The following is an 11,850-nucleotide window of genomic DNA, read 5'->3' on the forward strand; positions in this document are numbered from 1 at the left end:
ATCAAAGCAACATTAGTGTGCAGCATTCAACAATAATTTATTATGTAAAGGTTTGTATTGTGTTTGCATTGTACTTTAAGCTGTAGAATATGAACGAATATCATTTTAATTCCCAAAATACATAAAAAAATCCCCTTGAGTCACCTATTGTCTGTGGCAGTGAAAATAAAATAAAATTAAAAAAATTAAATCACCTAGAGTGTCCTGTTGTTTGTATAAAATGACAAAATATTAACAGAAAAAAAGAAATATAAAAATATATTATAATAAAATATCAAATAAAAACTTTAAAATCGCCTTGAGTGTCCTATGCTAAGCATCTCATTGTTTTAATAAAATGACAGCAAAACTAACAACAAAAAATTAAACAAAAACTTAAATATAAATTGGAAAATAAAATATTATTAAATAAAATGAAACATTAACAAAAATACAAAAATAAAAATAATAAATAAATAATAAAAAAAATTAAATCACCTTATGATTTTACGCATCCTATATATATTTTTTTAAATTACAGTGAAACAAAACAAAACAAAAACTGGAAAATAAAACAGTATAAAATAACTTAAATATAAATTGTAAAATAAAATAAACAGTGGAGTCTTGTATCCTAAAACTTTGTTTATTTTTAGCTAGATTTTAAATCCCTCTTTAATGGGTTCACAGACTTTTGGACCCCATTGTATTTTTATTGCCCGTTTTTATTACATTGGACTAAAGGTTTCCAAAAGGGACAGATGGAGCTGTTTTCTGTGCCACGGGTTAGCACATGCCATATTTCTGAAGTGTACACAAGCGTTAGACATCACAACAGGATTTCTGAACGGCAAACAAAATGTCTAGGTGTTTGGGGGGAAGACAGCAAGCAATATCAGACAGTGACAGAGTCAGAGACAGAGAGGGAGAAAGAGAGAGAGAGAGGCTCAGACAGTAACTAAAGCAAAGAGGTCAGATGAAATATCAGATGAACGGCTCCTCGCTAAAGCCTAAATCATGGCATACGCAAACGAGACGAAGCGAGACAGCTGAAGATTAATTAGTAGCACTCACCACATTCCCTGTGCATTTTGCCCACGTGAAAGGTTTGCAAATAATAAAATTGACCTTTCCATGCTAACGCATCTTAATAATGCTAAACTAGGTGGTATAATAACTGCTTTTGCATAAAAACACGACTATGTGACAATTAAGGGGGCTTCGTGTAAGAATACGCTTGTATGATATGTTACACAACCTAGAAACTTACAATCAGCTTATGTAATGTGTTAAAATAATGTTCATAGAATATACTTTGATTGCGGTCGTGCTTGTTAGCAAAACCGAGCCCAGGGTTTCATGCGCGAAATGTTGCATGCAATGACACGCTGGTGAAAATCAGCCATTCTGGTGTCTCTCTCCCCAGTGGCTCAGTCAAGCGGCCCTGTCATTCATCAGGGCTGTCAGTGTAGGTTTTCTCACTCGACCTTTACAATCACCCGCCACCAAGACAGGATTCAAGAGGCAGGAAGCTTTTGTCGACTATCGCTTGAAGGGTACCACCAATTAAAACCTTACAGCGTGGAAAGGAAATTGCACCCACATGCACTTTAGTGCTAAGAAGCTGCCAGCAGATTTAACACATAACTCCAGTGTTGACAGATAAACACACAGACACTCACTGAAGTCCTTTCACAGCCGTGTCATTGTGCGCTGGGTGATATATTGGTTTCCTGTGAAGTGAATATTATCCAGTTGTGGGCATTTAAATAAATTACACAGTACAGTGCAGCATTAATTAGATATTATTCGCTTGTGAGTAGTTCAAAGCAATATTACAAGCGTAAGGTAACCTTGCAGAGGTTACTTGCAGATACAATCAACAAATATAGATACAATTTATTATGTAGAGATTAGCATGCACTAAGATGAGTGGTCTATTGTTTTTACAAAAAGGCACAACAAAACTCGACCAAACCAAAACTAAACTAAAAACAAAGCATAAGCAAAGCAAGGCAAAATGACTACAAAATAAAAAACAAACAAAACTAAATTAAACTAAACTAAATACAAAGCATAAGCAAAGCAAATAAACTTAAAACAACTACAAAACAAAAATCTAAACAAAACATTAGCAAAGTGAAAACAAAAATAAAAGACAGAAAAAAGTAACAAAAAATAAATAAAAAAATAAATAAATTAAAAAAAATAAAATGAAATAGCAATGTATATCATTAGCCACATTTGAAGCCATCATTAACTGTCGATAAATGCATTTCTGTAACCATATTTTCTATATTAGTACACCAATACTAATATAGAAAATATGGTTACAGGTATGCATTTATCAACAGTTAATGATGGCTTTAAATGCAGCTAACGATATACATTATATTTCATATTTTGGACATTAGATACATGCAGAATTAAACACTATACATTGGTTTTTCAAACTGCATTATTAGTTCAGAGACACGTTTGTTGTCTGTCTATTTTGGGTAATTATTTATTCCACTTGCTTATGCAAGTTCCTAATATATGGCAGCAATTCTCAAGAAGGAGAAAAACCTAGCACGTGCTGACCTAGAAGCATAATTCACTGTATTTAATAAGTTCAAGTTTTGTATTTTCCCTGTTAACTTCAAAAACGCAAAGTCCAATGCCTTTTTATTACAGCAATTATTTATTAAAGGTGAAGCCAAAATTTTCACTCTGAATGTCTGCCACTGTTGCTACGACAACTACTAAACACATTTGCATTGTTAACGCTAATGGAAGTGATGCATTAAGCATTTAAGAAATGGCAGGTTTGCTATAAACTGTCATAATGTTTGAGGCTTAAAACACGCGTCATGCCCTCGTAACTTAATATCCCACGCTCATCAAAGAAAAAGAGGAACACAAGAAGGATTCAGGAGGGAATTAAGCCCACCTTAATATCCTGAAAAACAACAGAAGATTTTTCTTCCTGAGATTTGTCGAGGAACACCTCATATGAAGCTTAGTTTACTTCCATACAGTCACTGTATCATTTTACAGCAGCAGTAGCGGTGAACACTAGGTTGCTCTCTTCCAAAAGCCTGCCTGAGGGCAGTCAAACTTGCTGTTTCAGAAACATGGACAGTACCAGGAACTGACAGCTCTCCGAGAGCTGAACCTTCCCATGAACAGTGCTTTTCTTTTCATAAGAGAAGCATCTAATACTGTACCATTAATTAAACCATGCACGACCATTAATATTTCATAACCAATTTACTTCTCATCAAAAAGTGCTGTGGATGTTGCATCAAAAGCTCTTGGGTTTTTTTTTTTTTTTTTTTTTTTGCAGTATAGCAATTCCTAAACCCAAATCCCATCCTCATAAAACAAAACAGAAAAGGAGCAGTAACTAAATCTTAGTGCTTGCTCATGCAAAACTCAGCATTATAATGCTAGGATGGTTGCCAAGGTGTTGCTACAGTGATGGTTTCTACAGCATTGCTAGAATGTTATAGGTGATTGCTGATCAAAAGAGTCCATGCTCAAGTCTGTATTTAGATAAAATATTAATCTGTTAAAATGTAAAAAAAAAAAAAAAAAAAATTATAATAATTGTATATATATATATGTTTTTTGAGCACCAAATCAGCATATTAGAATGATTTTTGAAGAATAATATGACACTGAAGACTGGAGTAATGATGCTGAAAATTCAGCTTTGCCATAACAGGAATAAATTAAGTTTGAAACCATTAAAATAGAAAACGGTTATTTAAAATAATTAAAATATTTCACAAAATAGGGCCACATGACTATGGTTAAACTGAGAATTGCCATTATTTTGCTCAAAAATTACGATTATTGTCATTTGGGAAATTTCTTTTTACATTTCGCCAGAATTATTGCACTTTCACACAAGCACAAATCAAGTGAACATCAACTCATATGCATGTTTTATTTGACCTCATCTAATTTCCAGATTTAGTATAATTTAACATACTCTCTATGAAAAACTAAAACAATGAAATTCCTAATATTACTTCCAAAAACTTTAAATTACGTTCATTTTTTTTATTAATAACATGGAATTTTCTGAATTAAGGCCCGTTGCCAATGCAAGACAACAAAAATATTAAATAAAAAAAAATATTTTCAGGAAAATTAACTAGCTGGAACATTTTGCAGGTGGTTATGCTTAATTAATAGAGACAAGAGACAGAAAAATTATGACATGATTAAAACAAGATTAATTATGCAGCCCTATCACAATATTTCCATTTTAGTTGTAATAAAAAAGAAATACAGCCTTGTTGAGCATAAGAGACTTCTTTCAGAAACATTCAAATAATCGTACTAATCCCAAACTTTTGAACGGTAGTGTAAATAAATGTAAAATAAAGTCAAATTATATTTATCATCACTGAATCAATCTAAAATACACCAAGTTTCGACAACAAAACTAAAGGATTATTTCACATATAAATAGCTCTTTAACCATTTTTAAAGTATTTAAAATACTGGTCTGCAAATATGGCTCGGCTCCCTCCTTCAAAGGGATTTCTTGCCCATTTTATTATCTGCCAGGCGACAGTCCTAAGTCCAATCGCTTAGAAAAGAAATAGGACAGCTCTCCTCAATAAACCGCACGGTGTGTGCTATCAGTCCTGTCCACAGCTGTTAGATGCCATATTTGAATGAGCAATAGAAGTGACGCTTGCTTCTGTGAACCGTCTGAAAGGAGAAGGGTAACTAAAGTGTGGGTTTCATCTGGGCCAATGAGTAAACCGCAGAGAAGAGAGGAGAGAAACAGAGCTGTGGGACTCAGAGGAGAAAGAGAGTTCGAGAGCAATCGAGTGAGACGGAGGGATAGACAGAGAGGGAAAGTAGCATACAGAGGCGAAAAGAGAGGGAGAGCAAAAGGGGGACATGTTGGCCTGGATCTGTGTCCACTTGCCTTACCCCTGGTGACTTCACAGCATCACCACGCAGCTGTAAAATAGGGCAAGACTGGGGCTCGAACATGCACGGTGGTGCGAGACTAGTAGAATCACAGCAAAGCAGTTCTGGAGCTGTCTGAACATCAGCGTTATAAACAAGCGAGGTGAAGCTGATGAAAAATAAATGAGAACCAAGGCCCAGTTCTATCACAACATGTCATCTAACCCCTCCCATGGGCTACAGTCAATCTGAGCTCATTGAGGAATCCGCAAGTCAATACGGGGAACAATTATTGCCCCCGGAGGACCGCTGCTGCTTTACACCATATCAGTAGAGTACAAACAATGGCAGTATATTGTTTCTCAGAGAGGTTTTCATCTTTTTATTCATCCATCCATTCAACCGCTCACTCTCTAGGGAAAATTAAATCAATTTAGGGGCTCCATTTAATGATTCCTTCACTCCACGTGTTGTCAAGTACATGGCGGTCCTTAACTGAAGAGCATAAAATATAGTAATGAAACCATCAGATCTTAATGAAATGCACTTATGTCCATTAATTCTATAAACGGCTACTCAACTGTAGTTTGCCATGCTACAATCTAATTGTACTTTGAAGCAGATTTTAGCACTAAAGTTACTTAAGCAATTATTTAATTCTTACTCTGTATTCTTGTTTTTATTTATCTCAGATTCTCTGACCTGTTACATAGTGCTCTGTAATTTTATGCTCTGCATTTGACTGTTATTGTAGGCTACTAAGTACAAACAAAATATTTTATAAATAAAAGTATGATCATTAATAATTTAATAAGAGATATTTAGATGGCATAAAACAATGAATTTTCACAATAAATTAAGGTAACAGTGTTCAATTTGAAGAGGTACGTTTATATAAATAAAACACCTTAAATTTAGCTTTGTTTTCCTACTGACGTCTTTCTACATTACATGTACATACAGTATTGCTTTGCATTGCTGTGATTTTTCTGTGTAACATTACCTCCGACGTGACCTCCCCTAATATCTTACAGCTGTAAAAACTGACTTGTTATAAATGTGCAATCTCTCCTATCACCAACAAAATTTGTGCCAGTATAGTAAATCAATAAAAACTACGCAGCGTTACTGTAACCAATAAACATTCACGCATGAATTGAGAGCCCCATTCTAACGTCGTACTCACCTATGCGCAAGCGCTCTCAATAATCCACTTCTTCATTAGGGCAAATGTAGTCTAAGTGCTCCGTTTCTGATTCGTTGCATTATTTGAATATCGATTCTGATCGATTAGTTTCGTGAGAGACGCCGAATTTATGTTTTTGAAATTTTGCATGGGCTAACGTTTATTAAAGCAATAATATATATACGTTATGCACTTCAGTGGATAAACTGATTAAAAAGTTAACTTTATCAGCGTTTTGCTCAGCTAATATGCCTCACCTGACGAAACAATCACTGAACCAGTTCACCTGAATGAATCGTTCTTTCAAAGGTTACGGGCTATGAGAGAAAGGTCTGTTTAGGAAAAACTGATTCACTAGAATGAATCAGACTTTCAAATGCCACACAAATGAGAAAAGGACCATAGGACAAACTAGTTCACTAGAATGAATCATATTTTCAAAATCTACATGAGAGAAAGAGCTATTTAGGAAGAACCGATTCACTAGAATGAATTGGACTTACATATGAGAGAAGGGGTCATTTAGGATGAACCGATTCACTTGAATGAATCCGACTTCCCTGAAAAAAAAACAGGTAAAACCATGTTGACCAGCTAAAACCAGCCAACCATCTTATGCTGATTTTAGCTGTTTGTTTGTTTTTCAGAAGGGTTTCAAACTGCAGTCTATATATGACCCAGGACCACAAAGTAGTTAAGGGTCAAAATTGAAATTGAGATACACGAAAGCTGAATAAATAAGCTTTCCATTGATGTATGGTTTGTTAGGATATGACAATATTTGGCCGAGATACAACTATTTGCAATCTGAGGGTGCAAAAAATCTAAATATTGAGAAAATTGCCTTTACAGTTCTTAACAATGCATATTACTAATCAAAATTTAAGTTTTGATATATTTACAGCAGGAAACTTACAAAATATCTTCATGAAACATGATCTTTACTTATATCCTAATGGTTTTTGCCATAAAAATCAAAGTACATTTGATAATTCTCTCAGCACATGCATGGAAAAAGCAGCTTGTACTTGAACACTTATATGTCTACTACTTTCAGTTAGTTACTCTCCAACACTGCAGCTGCTATAAACCAGACCGTCACAGAAGGAGTCCTGGAATCATCTATTGGGCCTGTTTGTGCACATAAATCGCTTAGAAGCCTGAAGTGGACAGTGTGTGGCTGCAAATCCAGTCTGCTAAAATCCTCCTCTCCGCTTCTTATCTCAGTGGGACACAGGATAACAGAGAGCTTCCAACCCCATCCCCGTAATGGATAGATCGCAACAGCCGCACAGCTGTGGCTCCTATTTGTTATAAGCAGAACCCTTGACCGGCACGCTGAAGATGCTTTACAATACTGATAATGTTGTTTGTCTTCTAATTACCGTTTTCTGGAGGCAATCTGCCAGGGATCTTTTATGCTCAATCACAACAACAATCAAACGCATTGTGTTTTGAATGTCGCACGTTGGTCAAAAGCCCCACTGAATGCTGCAGAAATGAAAAGAGAGCTCTGATGTATTTATTAGGACTCTTGAGAGGAAAATCACATCTTGACATGTTGCTGAAGTACAGTAGGCTGAGATGGCACCAGCAAAGGCAGAATTTGCTGAACGGAGCTGTCAGTGTGCATCCACTTGAAAGCTGAGGTGGATTTCCTGTCTTCTGACATCTCCTGTAGTCCTAAACTTAGCCTTTGCTATACAGTTTCTGAAGATAACCAAAGAGAAATTTTCATCATGAGATTCGGTTTCATATCAAAACAGGAAACATTTTGAAACCCGGAACAATCGCTGAACGTACTGATAAAGCCACTGGACGCTGAGTGGTTGAGTTAGGGCAAGATGTCTTTTAAAGTCTCCTGATACTTATCAAGGAAGATACAATGGATTGTGGCTCCGGCGGCCCTGAGAAGTGTCACTAGTGGAATCGGTCTTTTCCGTTGCTATGGAGTCGCAGGTTGGAAAGCCCAAGAGACCAGCAGTACTCAAGCAGTGGATGGGAGAAAACCTGAATCTGTGCATAATGTGGCGTGTCTGAATAATGCTGACCTAAAAACTCTTTTAAGAGGCACATAAATTATTGTCAAAACTCCTGGAGGATTTGAAGTTCCCAAGGGATGCTGGAGACACTTAAGCTTTGAATTTTACAAACATCATTTTTTGGGTTTTGTTTTCTTTAATAAACAAGGTGTTTCCAAGTATATACAGAAAAATAACCACTATAGTCTCCTGCTTTCCATTTTGCATCACTTGTCTTCCTGCATATGTGTTTATCTGCATAAGTTACAGACCAATACATTGGATAAGCCAATAAATTGGCAAATTTGGCTATTTTGATATCACTTTGCATCACTATTCTTTCTTAAAATGTGTTTATTTGTGTTAGTTAAAGGCTGATATAGTGGTTAAACTGATAAATCAGCCAAAATTTGGCCACTTTGCCTATATCTACATGTAAACTATACTATACTGTCTACTATTCTTTTTGTTAATTTTTGAGGAAAATTAATTTCAGGGTAACCTGTACAGCTCAATTGCTTCCATTGGCTCTCTGGAAGAATTGATTCTTGGTTGTTCAGTCCTCATATATGTATATCTGACCTCATCTTACGTCTCAGCTGCACTCTTCCGTCCTTAAGTAGTAGGCTACAACAAAAGAGCAATTCAATGTTTCATATTTATTAAGTATCGGTATATTAAGAGATGACAGTCAGATGGTCAGTGTTGCTAAATAAACCTCTTCAAGTTGATAATTATCCATGACTACGTTATTGCCCTCCATACTTATCACATAAGGCTATTTATCGGCCACTATAGTGGTAAAAGCCATTTAAAAACGTTTTCCGCGTCTTAGCCTAAGCTTATTCATAGCACTAAAAAGTTTGTTACAAAATGATAAGATGTTATCAAATGAATATTTCTCATCCATTTTTACTGATTAGATAGGCTTCACAACACACATGTTATTGTCAAGAGGTTTTTCCTCTATATTTCTTGTATATAAAGGTCTCTAAACTTTGAGGATCGTTTTTGCTTCCCCGTAATGCAGAGATCATTAAACCAACCTTTTAACGATCGATCTCACAGAAGAAAATTATTGATTTTTCAAGTCCAAATGAATATTTATGTCTAAACATCTTTTTCAGTTTCTACCCCATGCGCTGACTGTAGAAGTAGCATAGCATGACAAAACGCATTTGATCTGTATACTGTCTGAGATCCAGGAGAAGTTGGCATAAGCTTGTCCGTCACCAGTCAACACATCTCCAGCATCACAGCTCGTCAAGTGTGGGCTCTGTCCGACAATACAAACTTAGAAGTTCCTTATCTTTGCCTTTAAAGTCAATAAAGCTATAATGAAAACTGCATTCGGTAATGAGAAAACTGCAGGGACAAAGCGGGCGCGTAGTGGAGAGAAAACAAAGGTGCGTACTTACCGCATCCAGCACACTTTTCCCTTTCTTTGGTTCTTTATCCTTTGTCCAAAGGAATAGAAATCTCCGTAGAATCGCTCGCGTTTGTCGAGTAGTCCGAACAGAGATGGGAGTGACCCCTTTAGCACCCCTTCGGTGGAAGAGGACTGTGTATTCCGCATGTGTGGACAGTGTTAAATGCGCAACATCGACCCGAGCGCGCTCACACGCAAGGGGAGGCAGAAAATGTTTGCGCTGGATTCAGGGGCTCTTCTAACCAGCGGATCCAGCACTAGAGGGGTTTACTAATGCAGGCGGGGCCACAGTCCCCGAGCGCACCTGCGTCTGGGACGACTACGTTTGAATTGGGGGTTTGTAGCATTATACGAGTGTTTAAAAAAGACATTTAAATAAATTATACGTTTGTTTAAAAAAATATTATTTCATGATCGTTCATGTAAATGTTTTAGTATTGTACCTAAAATAGACCACAGATTATCATTTTACATCCCTTCTGATACCATTACAATCCCCAAGTCTGTTAAAGTCATTTTTGCTCACTCCCTCTCCTGAAGGCTGACTCTGATAAACTTAAAAATAGATAGACAGACAGACAGACAGACAGACAGACAGACAGACAGACAGACAGATAGACAGATAGATAGATAGATAGATAGATAGATAGATAGATAGATAGATAGATAGATAGATAGATAGATAGATAGATAGATAGATAGATAGAATGTTCAATGTAGATAGCTATAATGTATACAGCGAGAAGTTTATCATATGTAAGAGCTGAAAATCTAAAGTGGCAGGACTGATATCTGCCTCCTCTCAGCATGACAGATCCACTACTGTGTAGGAAGGGATTAATTAGCAAATACTCTTGCATTTAATCAATATGTACAATCAGAAAGTTTGGTCTGTATCAGTACTCATACACATGGTGGGCTATTGAGTAGCACTTCTGAACCTGAGCCAAACACTAGAAGATTGCAATGTTCTTCACTAGTAATGAATGTGCTGCATTGTGTGCGAAATAAAGGAGCAGCGAAATAAGATTTTAATAAGCATGAATAGATTTCATAATGGATCTGAGCTTACTCTCTTTTTCCCTTTCTTCCCCTCCCTCTCTCTATTTCTCTCTCTCTTTCTCTTGTTGTCTAGATGCATTAATCACTGTAACCTCCTAGATGTATCCACCTTCATTTGTCTTTGATTTCTCCGTCAGTCAGAAGTGGGGCAGCGTCTGCAGTAATAAGTCTGGCTTCTTAACCCTCTCATACTGTTCACCCTTTACAACCCACATCGTCCAGAACCCACAAAACTGCGTCTCCTAATTAGAAACTCGAGGAGATACGATACATAGACGGGAGCCATTCACTCACCCTCATGTCGTTCCAAACCTGTATGAATTTCTCTCTTCTGCTGAACACAAAAGAAAATATTTTGAAGAACACTGGGGTCTAGTGTTATTTTGGACCCCATTAACTGTTATTTTATGGACAAAAATATATATTAAAAATCTTATTTTAAAAAATATTTTCTTTTGTGTTCCGCAGAACAAAGTCAAAGAGTCCAAATATTTTGGGATGGACTATCCCTTTAAAGGAATAGTTCATACAAAAAAATGAAGACGACAGATCCTCTGCAGTGAATGGGTGCCGTCAGATTGAGAGTCCAAATAAGAGTCCAAATTTTAGCCAGACGTAACCATTTTAAAGTTAAATGCCCTAATGATGGATCCTGTTTCTTACATACACACAGCTTTTTACTTCACACGATGTTAATTGATGGACTGGAGTCGTGTGGATTACTTGCAAATTATTATGACATTTTAATCAGCTGTTTAAACTCTCATTCTGATGGCACCCATTCATTGCAGAGGATCCATTGGTAAGCAAGTGATGTAATGCTAAATTTCTCCAAATCTGTTCTGATCAAGAAACAAACTCATCTACAGCTTGGAAGGCCTGAGGATGAATACATTTTCAGCAGATTTTCATTTTTGGGTAAACTATTCCTTTAAGTAGGCAGCATTTGAAACATTTTATGGTTTATTTCTGGATCTTTTGTCTCAAAAGCAGACTACCGATGTATGAATAATATGTAACAGGATGCTTCTCGAAGGATTTGAAGAGTATTTAAACAAATTTCTAAAACAAACTGTTTTCACACTGATTCAATAATAGATGTTACTGCAATAGTATTCTTTACCTCCAATATTTTTGCCCTAGATTGGAAGATTTCCACTGTGAGACGCAGTGTACTATTCTGTTGCTCAGCCAGAAAGGATCAGCTGCGCCTCTGGCCTACATTAAACTGACCTGTTTTCTTATCATCATTATAT

This window comes from Barbus barbus, assembly GCF_936440315.1.
Source record: "Barbus barbus genome assembly, chromosome: 48".
NCBI lineage: Eukaryota > Metazoa > Chordata > Actinopteri > Cypriniformes > Cyprinidae > Barbus > Barbus barbus.